Here is a 13,534-nt window from a genome sequence, read left to right on the forward strand (position 1 = left end):
TCACCTGCCCCCTCACCTGTCTGAGATGGGGGCACTTGAGTTTCTGATAGTGTCTCAGACATTTGCTCAATTGGTCTTGTCCTTTTCTGGGTATTTGGAAGACAGCGTTTTCATTTCAGGGCCTGTTTCTCCATGGGGAGGAAGAGTGCCCATTTCCAATGTAGTATTTCTAGACTCACATGTATGTTTTTGTTTGTTTTGTTTTATCAGAGAGAAGATTGAGTGACTTCATCCCTCTGTGTTAAACACGATGCTGTGTCATCAACCCTGGCCTCAATACAAGCTCCTTGGGGTTTGTGTGGCTGCCACAGCGCTGGGGGACTGGTCCTGTGTAGTAGTGACAGATTGCCTTGCGGTGGAGCTAAGGAGGAGAGGGTTATTTCCCTGTGGTGGGGAGTCCAGTTACACTGGGGGAAAGGGAACGGGATTCCTGTAGGCTGACAGGAAGGGCAGAGTTATGTGTGGGGAAAGGAGCTATTACGTTGCTTTGTTGTTGGGCAGTGTGGTTGTCTTTCACCTTGAGCCTGACCCAAAGAAGCCTGTTATGATTTACTCTGACACTGTATTTAAATCCCCCACAATAATTAACCATTTTGGAAACATCACCAGGAAGTGGGTTATCAAAATAATACGATTCTGATGGTAAAAGTATCTTTAAAAGCCTAGCCTACTTAGCTCAGCAAAGATAAAAATGGCAAAACGAAGACCATATCAAAACATTACTGAAATGTTTGCTGACCCTCTTTCCCAAATCCCTTTCTCTGAAGCTTTCCTAACAGTTTTACGTGATCCAAAAAGCTAATAAAGACACGGCAAAGAGACTAAGCATTTTTTTAAAAACGAAGCATTTGCTTAATATTTATCTTTAGTGACTTAACACAAATTATGTGCTAGAGGAGATGACCGTGCTAACAGCTATCGGTTTCGTGGGCAGCGATAGCAAATAAACGACATAAATGCCACTGCCACCCATCCCCATGTTGATGGCAGGCATTGCTAATGGATCAGAGCACTCTGATCTGCTGAACCTCTTCTCAGCCTCACAGACTTGGCCGTCATGGTACTGAAGGCAGACACAAGTGAATTATAGGGTTTGTCCATGTTAAACATTTGATTGTTTCTGTTCTAGAGGAAGTTGGTTGACTTGCTTTCCTCAAGAAGAAAACCAAAGGTACAGAGAAACCAGAGGTGACTATGGAGAGGGTGCGTGCTAACTGAGTCAAGGCATTCTCCAAAGGTATTTGTCACATGACCAGATCCGTTTCTGTTTTGAATTTTTAATTGACATCATATGTTTTCAGTAATGGAAGACGTGTTGAAATCAAGGAGCAAATTCTGAGGTTAGGTGGGTTTAGATGGGACACAGATGTCCCAAGTGGACTCTTGAGGAAAGATTGGTGGGCCAGGCCCATTTCTTCATATTCATGCAGTGTACAGGTCTCCATCAGGAGACAACACATCCCACTACTGGGATAGCCGCTTCCCAAGACATGTGAGAGGTTGAAATGTTGGTAGGTGATCTAAGTTCTATGGATCATGAGAGGATTAAGAATTCCGCATCCCTAATGAAAAAAATTCAATTGAAAAATTCAATTCAGTTTTACTTTTGAATTAAAAAAAATGGATCCTACAAAGGATCTGCAGAAGGTAGTGGAAGGATTCATTCTCATAAGTGGAGACCATAATTTTGGAAGGTATAGAAAGAGTTGACGTTAGGTGCCATCGAGTCAATTCCAACGCACAGCGACCATATATACAACAAAATGAAACACTGCCTGGTCCTGCGCCACCCTCACCATTGTTCCTATACATGAGCCCATTGTTGCGACCACTGTATCAATGCATCTCATCGCGAGCCTTCCTCTTTTCCACTGCCCCCTCTATTTCACCAAGAATGGTGCACAGGGTGTGCCAGGATTTTACTTCTACAAATATCTTATCCCAAGTATATTAGGTATGTGTTTAAAAGATAGCAATTGGCAGCTTGATTTCAAATATAAAGAATGTTAATAAAGATTGTTCTCCTGCCCTCTGTCTTTCTCTCTGTGTCATCTATCTTTAGGTATATATTTATTTATATAGTCAGTAAACCCACAGATTAAGAATATGACTTACGGAAAGCAGAAGAATTTGTACTTAAGGGTGGATCCCCCCCCCCCCCCCCCCAAAGAAGATTGTAATAAAATTTGAGTTAAATATGCAGTTCATCTAATGATTGTGCCCATTACTTTATGACGCCTGTGAAAACAGCGTGGTGTTTCAGCAGCTCACTTGCTGGAGGAGGAGTACCATCAGCCTTTTGAAGTTGGATTGCCTTACCATTAACACTGTATCAAGTGTATATTTTGTGTTGGGCTAAAATTTCCCTCTTATGCCTCCTCATAACCATGTTTCCATCACATAACTCTGATGCAAGTGCTGGTGACGCATCAAAGAAAGGGAAAATGACCAAGGTGGAAAATAAAGAGGAAATAATAAAGCGAGCAGAAAGAGGTGAAGCACCATCAGGCATTGGAAAAGCATTCAGCTACTGTACTGAAGACAAGAAAAGTGGAGGAGGGAGTGGGCAAGAGGGGTGTAAAGCGTCGCCAGGAACATTAAAGGAATCATTCTGGAAACAGTTTAGATCTAAAACAGTTCATGATTAAAGGTTCAGTCTTGCTTTTATCCTATTCATGTCTTGTAGCCTGGAAGGGGCATTCATGAGGTAACAGGATAACACAGATTCTCTCTCCCTCTCTAATCAGTGCACTCCTGTACGTAGTTAACTTTGTATTAATGTATGATGATGATGATGCTATATTAAGATGTTTCTGTGTCTTGGAAAGTGTTTCTTACGTGTATAGAAAGGTAAAATATATGCCACATACAAACATTCGCCTAGCTGGCATCAGATACGAAGCATCCCTGACTGTTCCAGTTTGCCTGCAAAGTTGATTGGAACACAGACTTCAGAACTGATCTTGTTCATGACCCAGGGACATATGAAGACAAGTCCAAAAGTTCTGCTTCTTGACTGGGGTCTTACAAGCTCGTGGGCCGTCCTCTAAGGTAAAATTATTGGTCCCTCTCCTGGGCAAGGGCAAGAAGAGTGATGAAAATCAAGACACACCGAAGCAATTCATCCACTGGGCGAATAGCCCATGCAAACGTACAGCTCCGCAGTACTCAGACAAGAGGAATTGGATGGTGCCTGGTGACCACTGCCACTGCTTTGCAACAGAGCTACTTTAGAAGTTCCTGGTTATAAGGGTAGAAAAATGGGCACTAAAATGCAAAATTACACACACGCACATATCTCAGGCTTCTGGTACAATAGAGATTGGTGGGATTCCCCAACACTATGGCCCTTCGTTGCTCTTCAGATCTGGAAAAGACCAATTGCCCCTGTAAGATTAAAGGTTAGCTTTGACCCAAGAAAAGAGTTGCAGGGCATAGGAAAGGAGACCAGATGGAAATGAAACACAGGAAGGAGATGGGACAAATGATAGTCCATTGAGGGGAATGCAACGGATGAGTTCCAACAAAATGTGTGTGAATTGCTGAACGTAAGAGTGACCATCTGCTCTAGAAACTCCCCTAACTCACAATAAAAAGATTTTAAAAATTATTTTAGAAGGAAAAAAATAAGCAATGATATCAGCATTCCAATTCATACATGCATGGTTCATTCCAAACCAAAACACACTCACAGCGACCTCTGTGATTAGTGAGTGGTTGTAGGTAGATTCGTTCACTAGGACACCGGCTCTGCTTTCCTTGGGTGCCTTTTAAAACAAGGCCCAAACAGCACGGTTGCTTCCGGAGAGTCTTCTGGTGCCAGTAAACTTCAAGGCAGAGAAAGCATCCCAGATGATGACAGCTATATTTTGAGATCCCAAAGGGATAAACTTTGTAGAGTTTACTTGAAAGACGCAGGCTGGTCATGGAAGAGGATGAGGAAGGAGTTTTAAGGAAACCGAGAACTTAATGAGAGTAGCGCAGCCATGAGGGTAGGGGGGAAGGTGGAGGGAGAGAGGGGGAACCAATAGCAATGATCACTGTGCACCCCTCCCCCCGGAGGGGGGCAGGGATGATGAACAACAGGGTAAAGGGAGACAGTGAATGGGGAAAATATGAAAATAATGTAAAAATCATCAAGGGTGGGAGGGGTGGGGGGAGGGAAGGGAAAAGAGGAGCTGATACCAAGTGCTCAGTAGAAAGACAATGTTAAGAAAATGATGATGGCAACATATGTACAAATGCGCTTGACACAATGGATGTATGGATTGTTAGAAGAGCTGCAAGAGCCCACAATAAAATGATTTATTAAAATTTACAAAAATGAAAATTAAAAACTGTAGTGGTGAGGAAAATTGCACCAAGATTTTTTTTTTCATATCATGATAATGCACTTGCTCATTTTTTAAGAGTAGTAAAGGCTGGCCTGTGAGAATCTTGTAGGGAAACTATGACTTATCTTGCCCCTTCAGACCTCAGTTTGTTCCTCAAATTTAAAAAAAAACATGTAAAATGTACGTTATTTGGTGGTGTTTGATGAAGTAAAATGTAGCCGAGAGGAATTACTGAGAACCAAATGAAGGTCGAACATGATCTTGGAACAGGTGGAAAGTAAAAGGAAATAAAGGAAAGAACTATGAGTCAAAAGACATTTCTAGAGGTATGGATATAGGCATGTATATATGTAATTATGTTTATATGTGACGATAGGGATATAAGTCTATGTAATATATGTTAAGTATCAAGGTAGCAGATGGACACTGTGCCTCTACTCAAGTCCTTCCTCATCACAAGAACACTGTGTTCTAATAACCTGGCATTCTATGACACTCACCTTCTCGACATGATCACTGAAGACAAAATGGGCACATAAGCAAATGTGTTGAAGAAAGCTGATGGTGCCTGACCACTAGAAGACATAGCATCTGGGGTCTTAAAGGCTTGAAGTTAAACTAGTGGCCACCTAGCAGGAAAGCAACACAGCCAACATGGAAGAAACACACCAACCTGTGTGATCACGAGGTGTCAATGGGATCAGGTTATCAGGTATCAGAAGACCCCAAACAAACAATCATATCCATGCAAATGAGGGGGATAGAAGTGGAGACCCAAAGCCCATCTGTAGACAATTGGACATCCCCTCACAGAAGGGTTACAAGGAAGTGGGGAGTCAGCCAGGGTGCAGTACAGCACTGATGAAATATACAACATTATTCTACTTCTTTAATGCTCCCATCTCCCCACTATAATAACCCCAGTTCTATCTTACAAATCCAGCTAGACCATAGCATGTACATTGGTAGAGATAAGAGCTCTTGACACACGGAATTCAAGACTGATAAGCCCCTCAGGAACATTAATGAGAGAAGCAGTACCATGAAAGTAGAGGGGAAGTTGGGGGAGACGGGGGAACCAATCACAATGATTGAAGTATAAACATCCCCTCCCCCACCCCTGAGGGGAACACACAACAGAAACAGTGAAGGGAGAAAGCCAACAGTGTAATTTATAATTTATCAAGGGGTCATGAGGGTGGGAGGGTGGGGAGGGAGGGAAAAAAGAGGAGCTAATACCAGTGGTACTTTTTACAAAATGTATCACTTTCAAAGTGCTCTCTGTTACACTTAATGTATTTATCAAATCTGTGATTCCGTTCCTTTAAAATATATATTAAATACCTTTATTGGGGGCTCTTACATCTCTTATCACAATCCATACATTCATCCAGCGTGTCAAGCACATTTGCACATATGCCGCCATCATTTTCAAAGCATTCTCTTCCCACTTGAGCCCCTGATATCAGCTCCCCATTTCTTCCCCCTCCCTCCACCACCCGCCCTCCATGACGAATCCTTGATAAGTTATAGATTATTATTTTCATATCTTACATCATCCTCAATCCTCCTCACTTTTCCATTGTTCGTCCCCCTGAGAGAGGGTTATAGGTTGAGCCTTGTGATCAATTCACCTTTTCTCTCCCAACCCTCCCCTAATCCTCCTTGCATCTCTACTCTCATTTTTGGCCTGGGGGGGGGAGGGGAAGGTGTATCTATACTGGATTTACTGGTTTCTCCGTGTTGTGGACTCTTTTCTATAACAGTGTGCATGATCTGGTCTAATTCAATTTGTAAGATAGAATTGAGATCATGATAGTGGAGGGGGGGGCAAGGGAAGCACCAAAGAACTAGAGGAAAATTGTGTGTTTCATCGGTGCTATAGTGTACCATGACTGACTCATTTCTTCCCTGTGACACATCTGTAGGGAGATGTCCAATTGTCTACAGATGGGCACTGGGTCTCCACTCCATGCACCCCCACCCTCACCTTGGGTATGATTTTGTTCTGGGTCTTAGATGCCTTGTATCTGATGCCATCGACACCTCATGATCACACAGGCTGGTGTGCTTCTTCCACGTGGGCTTTGTTGCTTCTGAGCTAGATGGCCACTTGTTTACCTTCAAGCCTTTAAGACCCCAGATGCTATATCTTTCCTCTTGTCCCTCCATCATGTTCGGCCTTCATTTGGGTTTAGTAATTCCTCACTGCTACATTGCCCTTGATTCAGCCCCACTAGGCATCCTATGCCCTTCTCTCCATTGATTTTAGTTCACTTGTTGTTCCCGTGTCCTTGGGTTGGTTCCCCAGTCCCTCCTCCTTCCTTTCTCTCACTTATCCCCCTGGAACCATTGATCCCGTTCTTTTCATCTCCAAATTATTTATCCCCTCTATCTTATCTAGAGAGCCATGCAGATACAAAGCCACATAAAATGACAAAGGACGTCAAGACCAACAAAACAATAACAACAACAACAAAAAGCCACTGATAAAACCAGAAAGCCCTATAAAAGTTCAAGATCTGTTTGTTTGCCTTTACGAGTGTTTTCCATTCGAGTCTGATGGGGTGCCACACTCTGTCTCCAAAGTTTATTTTTGGTATTCCCCTGGGATTTCATCACTTTGCTCCCCTTGATGCTCTGTTGCAAGCAACTAGTGTTTTGTCCCAGTGTGATGTGGTCAGATTGTGCATAATTCCCGCACTATGTCTCCAGTGTTGTCCCCCGCAGCGCTATGGTTTAGTGAGGGACGTTGTATCGTGGTGGGGCCGGCCCTATGGTCCTCTCTGTGCGATGTCTGCTCCAAGCAGGAATATTGTCCTCGGGGCTTGGTGGGCCAGGATGCCCTCCCCTCCATCTCCATCCCTTTTCGTTTCTCCCGTCTGTGTGTTCTAATCAGACATGCAGCTCTCCTCAAGCTGTAGTTCCAGTGTTATTCTCTAAAGTGCATTCTTCTGAGCGGATTGGGGGGCGTGTCCACATATTTGGGGATTGGGGCCAGCCCCGCAGACCTCTCTATAGGTTCCCTGGTACCTGCCGGTATGTTGTATTCAAGTCTTGGCACATCAAGTTGAAGCCTGGTCTCTCTCTTCCTTTCCTGTGTAAAAAAAACCCTTTCCTTGGGTGGGTTAACGTCCTGCTCTCCCACTACCCATGACTTTTTTTTCTTCTTTCTTTCCCCCTCTTATTAGTTGGCTGCCATATGTATCCCTGGATTGGGTTTGGCCCCTGCCATAGTTGCTGGACATGTGATTCCATTCTTAGAAATATTTTTCAAACTCATCTGTTTGGTTGGCTGACAGCACCTCCCGCAGTTTTGTTCTTCACCTCTTCTACATCATCAAATAGCTGTCCTTTCTTGTCCCTCTTCATTTGCAGAAGCAAAAAGAAGTTGCACAGAGCAAGGTCAGGTGAATAAGGTCCGTGGGGCCAGAGAGGCATGCTTTTTTTTGCCCAAAACTGGCACATTGAGATGGCTGTGTGATTAGGGGCTTTGTTGTGATGGCAAAACCAGCTCCCTGACTGCCACAAGTCAGGCCTCATTTGTTGCACATGGTTACAGAGTTGTTTCACAACCTCTAAATAGGAAGCTGTAATAGCAGTCTGACCTGGTGGAATGAACTCCAAAATACACGATCTAACTCACATCAGTAAAAACAAATGAACATCATTATACACCCTTAAATGGCAAATGTTTCAGATAGAAAGTCCAATGCATATCCACATAAGCAGATAACAGAGGCACTTATGATGACTATTAAGAACATATGCATTATAGATTACATATGTGCTGAATCACTATACACCTGGCAGTGGGATTGCTTTGTATACAAGACGTGAGGTACAAGTGTGGTTTATATAAAGCTGCTGTGTTTTCCATATCCTCTTCTTTGATGAAGGCTTCTAAACTCTGTGAGATAGTTTACTGTGCCGACCTGGCTGATAAACACTTGTGGGGTTAACTGAAGAGTGGAGAGATAAATGGCTCAGTGAGCCTCACATTTCTAGTTCTCGGGTCTCTTGTTTTCTGATGGTCGGACCAGAGTGTAGCTGCCTTAGCCAGTTCCCTGCTTCAGCTGGCAAGGCTCACTTCCTGCAAGACATCCCTGAGGAGAAGCCACATGGACCTACCCCGATGCAGCCCTGCGTGCTGGAGCAGCCGTGTGGAGACCCCTGCCAGAGCTGAGATGCTTACACATTCACTGACTCGGCTTTCCTCCTGCAGTTGGCATCATTCGTGTGTTTTGTGAGATGGAGGAGGACTTTGTGGATTGGTGTGAGACATATAGGCTAACGTTGGACTTGTGGACTTGGGCAGCACTGGGTTGGGATGTTTTCTTGATGTGCAATTACCCTTATATAAAACTCTCTTATATGTATGAGTTTTTGTGGATTTGTTTCTCTAATGTACCCAGACTAACTCACTCCGTTATAGCTTTATGGGACCACAGATTTGTATGCAGTCAGATGCTGCCTGAATGGATGTTATATGTTCCATGACCATTTATAGAGAATGAGAGTGAAGACATATAGGTGGATGGGATAGGCGGGAATGCTTATCAGTGCTCAATTCCTTCTCACTCTTGTCATGCTTCCCTTCTGTATTGACTTTGCCCTTGGCCATACCACATGCCTGGCCCATGGGCTGTGCGTGGCTAAGAGGTTGCCTCTCTAGAAGAAGCTTTAGATCTCATTGGGCAGCTTTGCTTGGGCCCTTTTGCTCCAGCCAACCATCATGTCTCCCTGCAGGTCCCTTATCAGCCTGTGTGAGTTAAGCAGTCCAGATGGGGGCATAGCTAACTGAGCCCAGATAATTTCAGTCTAACCTTCCGAGAGCCCCCATAGGACCACAGCTAAGTCGACACCCTCATGTAACATAAGCAGACTCCAAAATTTTTTTGTAAGACGTTGGGATTGTGAGGTTGTCAGCCTCATTGCAGCAAGTCTGACTGATGCATCAGATTTAGAAAAGAGTCTGATGTAAATTTGGAAGGAGATTGCCTTGCGTCTTCCTGTGTGAATAAGCAAATTACATGGCACCACAAAGTATTTGACTGATGTCATTAAAAATCTATCTACCCAGCTATCTCTGCTTGCATATATATGCAAAGTATCTGAAAAGATATTTAGGGAACTGATCCTAGTGGGGTCCTTTGGGGAGTGGTTCAGAGCTGGAAGGACAATGGAGCATTTTGTGTTTAATTAATACGTTTTAATGTTTCATTTTTCATCAAGTTAGCAAAAGTGTTTGCTAACAACTGAGGAGTCCTGGAGGCATAATGGTTATGTGTTGGGCTGTTACCGCAAAGTTAGCAGTTCAAAACCACCAGCTGCTTGGCAGTTGAAAGACGACACTTTCTAGGCTCAAAAAGAGTTACAGTCTCAGGAACTCACCAGGGTAGTTCTACTAAGTCCTACAGGGTTCTTTGTGTCAGAATCAACTTGATGGCAATAAGCTTATTTGGTTTTGCCAATAAAACAACTTTTAAACTAGCTGCTGTACTGCTACTTCCCACTCATGACAACCGACATATGTTCAAGGCGTACTGCACGTCACGGGGTGTTCAATGACTGAGTTTTCTTTCAGTGTGCCTGTGATGGACTCGAACTTCTAACCTTGTGTTTACCGGATTACTCCCCGTTTAGATCAATCGTGCAGGTAACTATCAGTTCTTCTCATACATACTATGAAAACATGTGATACCATCCTCCCTTCTCTGTACTTCAGAAACAGCACCCCAATTAATATGCTGTTGCCAACATTTCAATTTCTCTTATCCTTTGCATGTCCACTCACAACACATGTGGCTTTTCAATGGACACATAGATGAAGTTGATTAAAATAGTTCCCCTCTGCTCGCTGTGTTCTTGAAAGGTTTTCAATGGACCTGAGAGAAGGATCGATGTTCCTAGAGGGCAGGGGGGACTGTGGCTACTTGAGACTAGAATAGTTCTGGATGGTTACTGCTCCCTCTCAGAGCCCCTTCACGCCAGTGTTGCTGGTGAGAGGGGGAGCGTTTCAAGATGCTTAACCTTACTTACCATAAGTAAGTTATTCAGTAAATGTCATGAGGTTATTCAGTCAGGTCTGGTTGATACAGTCATGGATTCCCATGTAAACACAGCTAAGAGAATCCTCAATGCCCTGCTTATCGGCCAGAGAGCAACAGGTAAGCCTTTGTCAAGTGTGCAGATGTCTATAAGAAGTCAAACTGTCTTCCTCCCACAAAAGGGCAAAGTGTTGGCTCAGACCAGCTGGTGGGCACAGTGGTGAAATACAGGGATTCCCAGAGTCAGGCTCAGGCAGGAAATCAGTTACTGGAAGGCAGCTGCCCTCCAGCTGTGAGGGAGCCCAAAGGGCGCCCCAGACCCTGCTGAGGCAAGATGCGAAGCCACCAACCTGGGAGTCTTCCGGGAAGCTTCTGATGACACCAAACAGGGGATTCTCCAAACTGTGGCCTGGCAACAGGCTCCACCTCTGCAGACCTGCTCTCATGCCGGTGCTTTCTGTGGGGACCGGTGATGTAGGAGGATGAATGTACAGAGTTATTACAGGGTGAGGAGAGGCGGATGGAGCTTAACTCAGATGGAGCCTTGATCATTCACTGCCTCAGCAAAGACATACCGGGCACTTGCTCTCCGTTGTGTGCGCTTTGTGTCTATGGGTGCATAGCAAGCAGTTACATCCGGCACTTTTCTCACTTCGCCTACCCATGGGGCGATGCTCTGAGAACATTCTCAGGAAGACGTGACGGTGGTGCATTTGCAAGTAGAAACATGTTCTACAAAGCAGGTGTGGCCAAGATATCATTTTCCTAAGATCACACGTTGACAGGGTAACTATGGAAACTCTGATCATTATTAAAACCAAATCCAATTGTGTCGGAGGCTACTCTGACTTTGGGCAAACCAGTGTGTGTGAGAGAGAAATGATGCCACCGTGGTTTCAGTGCCTGGTTTTTAAAATGCCAATGGAACATCATTCTCCTGAGACACTCGTGGGGTCTCCGTGCACCCGAGATGACTTGATGACATCAGGTTAAGAAGGAGTAACCGAGGATGTCTCAGGGATTAGCACTGTGGCTGGGTTTACTTTACAGCAACGCTGTCAGCGGACAAATGTAAGGCAAAGACATTTATGTGCCATCTTTTCGTACCAATCAGTACTTCTAAGGTGATGGCCTCTGAGTTATGTATTATGATTTACGGAAGGAAATTAGTTCCTTAAAGTGTGTTCCCAAAGCATGAAGGTCCACATGCTGCTGAAGACAAGTTAATAAAGGTCTGTTCAGTGGGAAAAAATCTGGCGCTCGCCTTCGATAAAACATTCCTCCACACAAGCACCAAGCGTGGCCCTGCATACGAAGAGCTCAGAGCAGTGCTTAGCTCATAGCCACTCCTTAAGAAGGTAGTCCTCTTTATTGCTCAGAGATGTGAATATCTGAGGGCCTATAGCGCAGGGTTATGATGAGAATTAAATGAAACAATGCACAAGAAAAGGCACCCACAGAGGGCCCAGTGCAGAAAATATCTTCTAGTTATTCTTATGATGTATTCAGGAGAGATATCCATCCACTATGTATGGAAGACCTCTGGCCATGAGATGTTAACATTGAAATGGAGCCTCAAATGACCATTGGAGAGTGGTTGAGCGCTCTAAAAAGTGACACAGAAGGGATTTCCACTCTAGGAGGGACATTGGACTAGGCTTTGAAAGTGGTCTCCTGCTTTACCTGGCTATGACTATGTGCCAAAGAGCATGTGTCTAAAAGCACGAGGCCAAGATGCATTCCCTGAAGTCTCAACTAGGTGGAGGTAAGATACAGCCAGGACAAAAATCGTATCCCATTCAGGAAAAGTTCAAGCAAGCATTGAGCATTTTATTCCAAGGTCAAAGGCACCTATTCACTCTGTGACCCTGAGCCCCCTCGCACCTTATAATTCATTCCAACCACTCTGAGAACCGTGCCTTTGCTCAGGGGCACAGAGCAAGGCTGAATCCTAAGGAGGCGTCACTGTCCTCTCTGAATAGTCCCGAGCATCAGGTACTTCAGCGCTCAGCCTTGTTTCCCAACCAGTTGTCATTATTGACTGATTAATGACGATCGTGCTTCCTGATGGCCCCACATATGTCAAAGTTGACCTGTGCTCCATTTCTCCATGTTGTTTTTGAAATTGATCACCAGGTCTTTTTGCTAAGGCATCTGTCTTTGGTGGTCACGGACTCCTGCCTGGAGGTTCCCACCGAGAGTGCTATGTTTAAAGCAGCCAAGCACTCCTTGCCAAACGAAGGAACAAATGCTTGCAATTTCATGGGCAAATGAGTGATTGTTTTTACTTTACAGATTCTAGGGGGTTGGGGTGGGGGCTATGAAAGAAAGACTAAATGATTAGTTTTCCTGAGGCAATCCCTTTAGCAGCGTTAGGTACCAACTAATATTAAGTGAATTAAATGAATCAAAGATGAATTATGAGAAAATGGCTGAAGTACTAACAGGAAGTACTTCCCAGCAATGCACACCTGGTTCTAAAAGCAGAGGAAGAACCTGAGGATACGGCCACTCACCCTTTCACCAATGCTCCTCTGAAGTCCTGGAAGGGTTAATGATGTGACAGTCTATTTCCTCTCCATGGAAGAGAAACAGAATTTTCAACAGCTTCTCTTTCCCAGCTTGGCAAAACTCTGACTCTGGCGGATGCCTGTTATTGCTCAGAAGCAAAAGCTGCCTTCCTTGTGAACCCTTGAGAATGATTTAAGCATCTTGCTTTTTCTCTGCAGCCCTCCACCCCTCCCACCCAACACACACTTGGCCTTCAGCTGAGCTTAAGTGTGAGTTGGTATAACTCATATTCCAGGTGCAGTTCTTCGAAAAGAATGGATAAGAGGTGTTCCAGAGTCATTGGGTCACCGGTGATATTTTTTCAGAAGAAAGTCATGTTCATTAGAGTCTGATGAGGGAGCTCTGGCAGTGAAATGATTAAGAGCTTGGTTGCTAACTGAGAGGTCTTCAGGAGAAGAGGTACAGCTGTCTGCTTCCAGAGATTACAGCCTAGAAAACTCCCGGAGGCCAATCTCCTCTGTCCTTTAGAGCCACCATGAGTTGACATGGACTCAGCAGCACAACAGCATCGATGATGACAAGGATAAAGCTCAAAACCCACTGCTGTCGAATCGATTCCCACACATGTTACAAGGAAGA

The 13,534-nt window shown here is 44.4% G+C and overlaps 1 long non-coding RNA gene across 1 annotated transcript in view; it reads left to right on the forward strand.

The window, feature by feature from the left end:
• LOC142448663 (uncharacterized) overlaps positions 1–2,059 on the forward strand; it is a 60,829-nt gene extending 58,770 nt beyond the window's left edge. Inside the window, exon 4 of the long non-coding RNA XR_012784532.1 lies at positions 211–2,059. This is a non-coding gene — a long non-coding RNA (uncharacterized LOC142448663). The remainder of the gene's footprint in view (positions 1–210) is intronic.
• Positions 2,060–13,534: the final 11,475 nt, after the last annotated feature.

Source organism: Tenrec ecaudatus, chromosome 5 (assembly GCF_050624435.1).
Source record: "Tenrec ecaudatus isolate mTenEca1 chromosome 5, mTenEca1.hap1, whole genome shotgun sequence".
Lineage (NCBI taxonomy): Eukaryota > Metazoa > Chordata > Mammalia > Afrosoricida > Tenrecidae > Tenrec > Tenrec ecaudatus.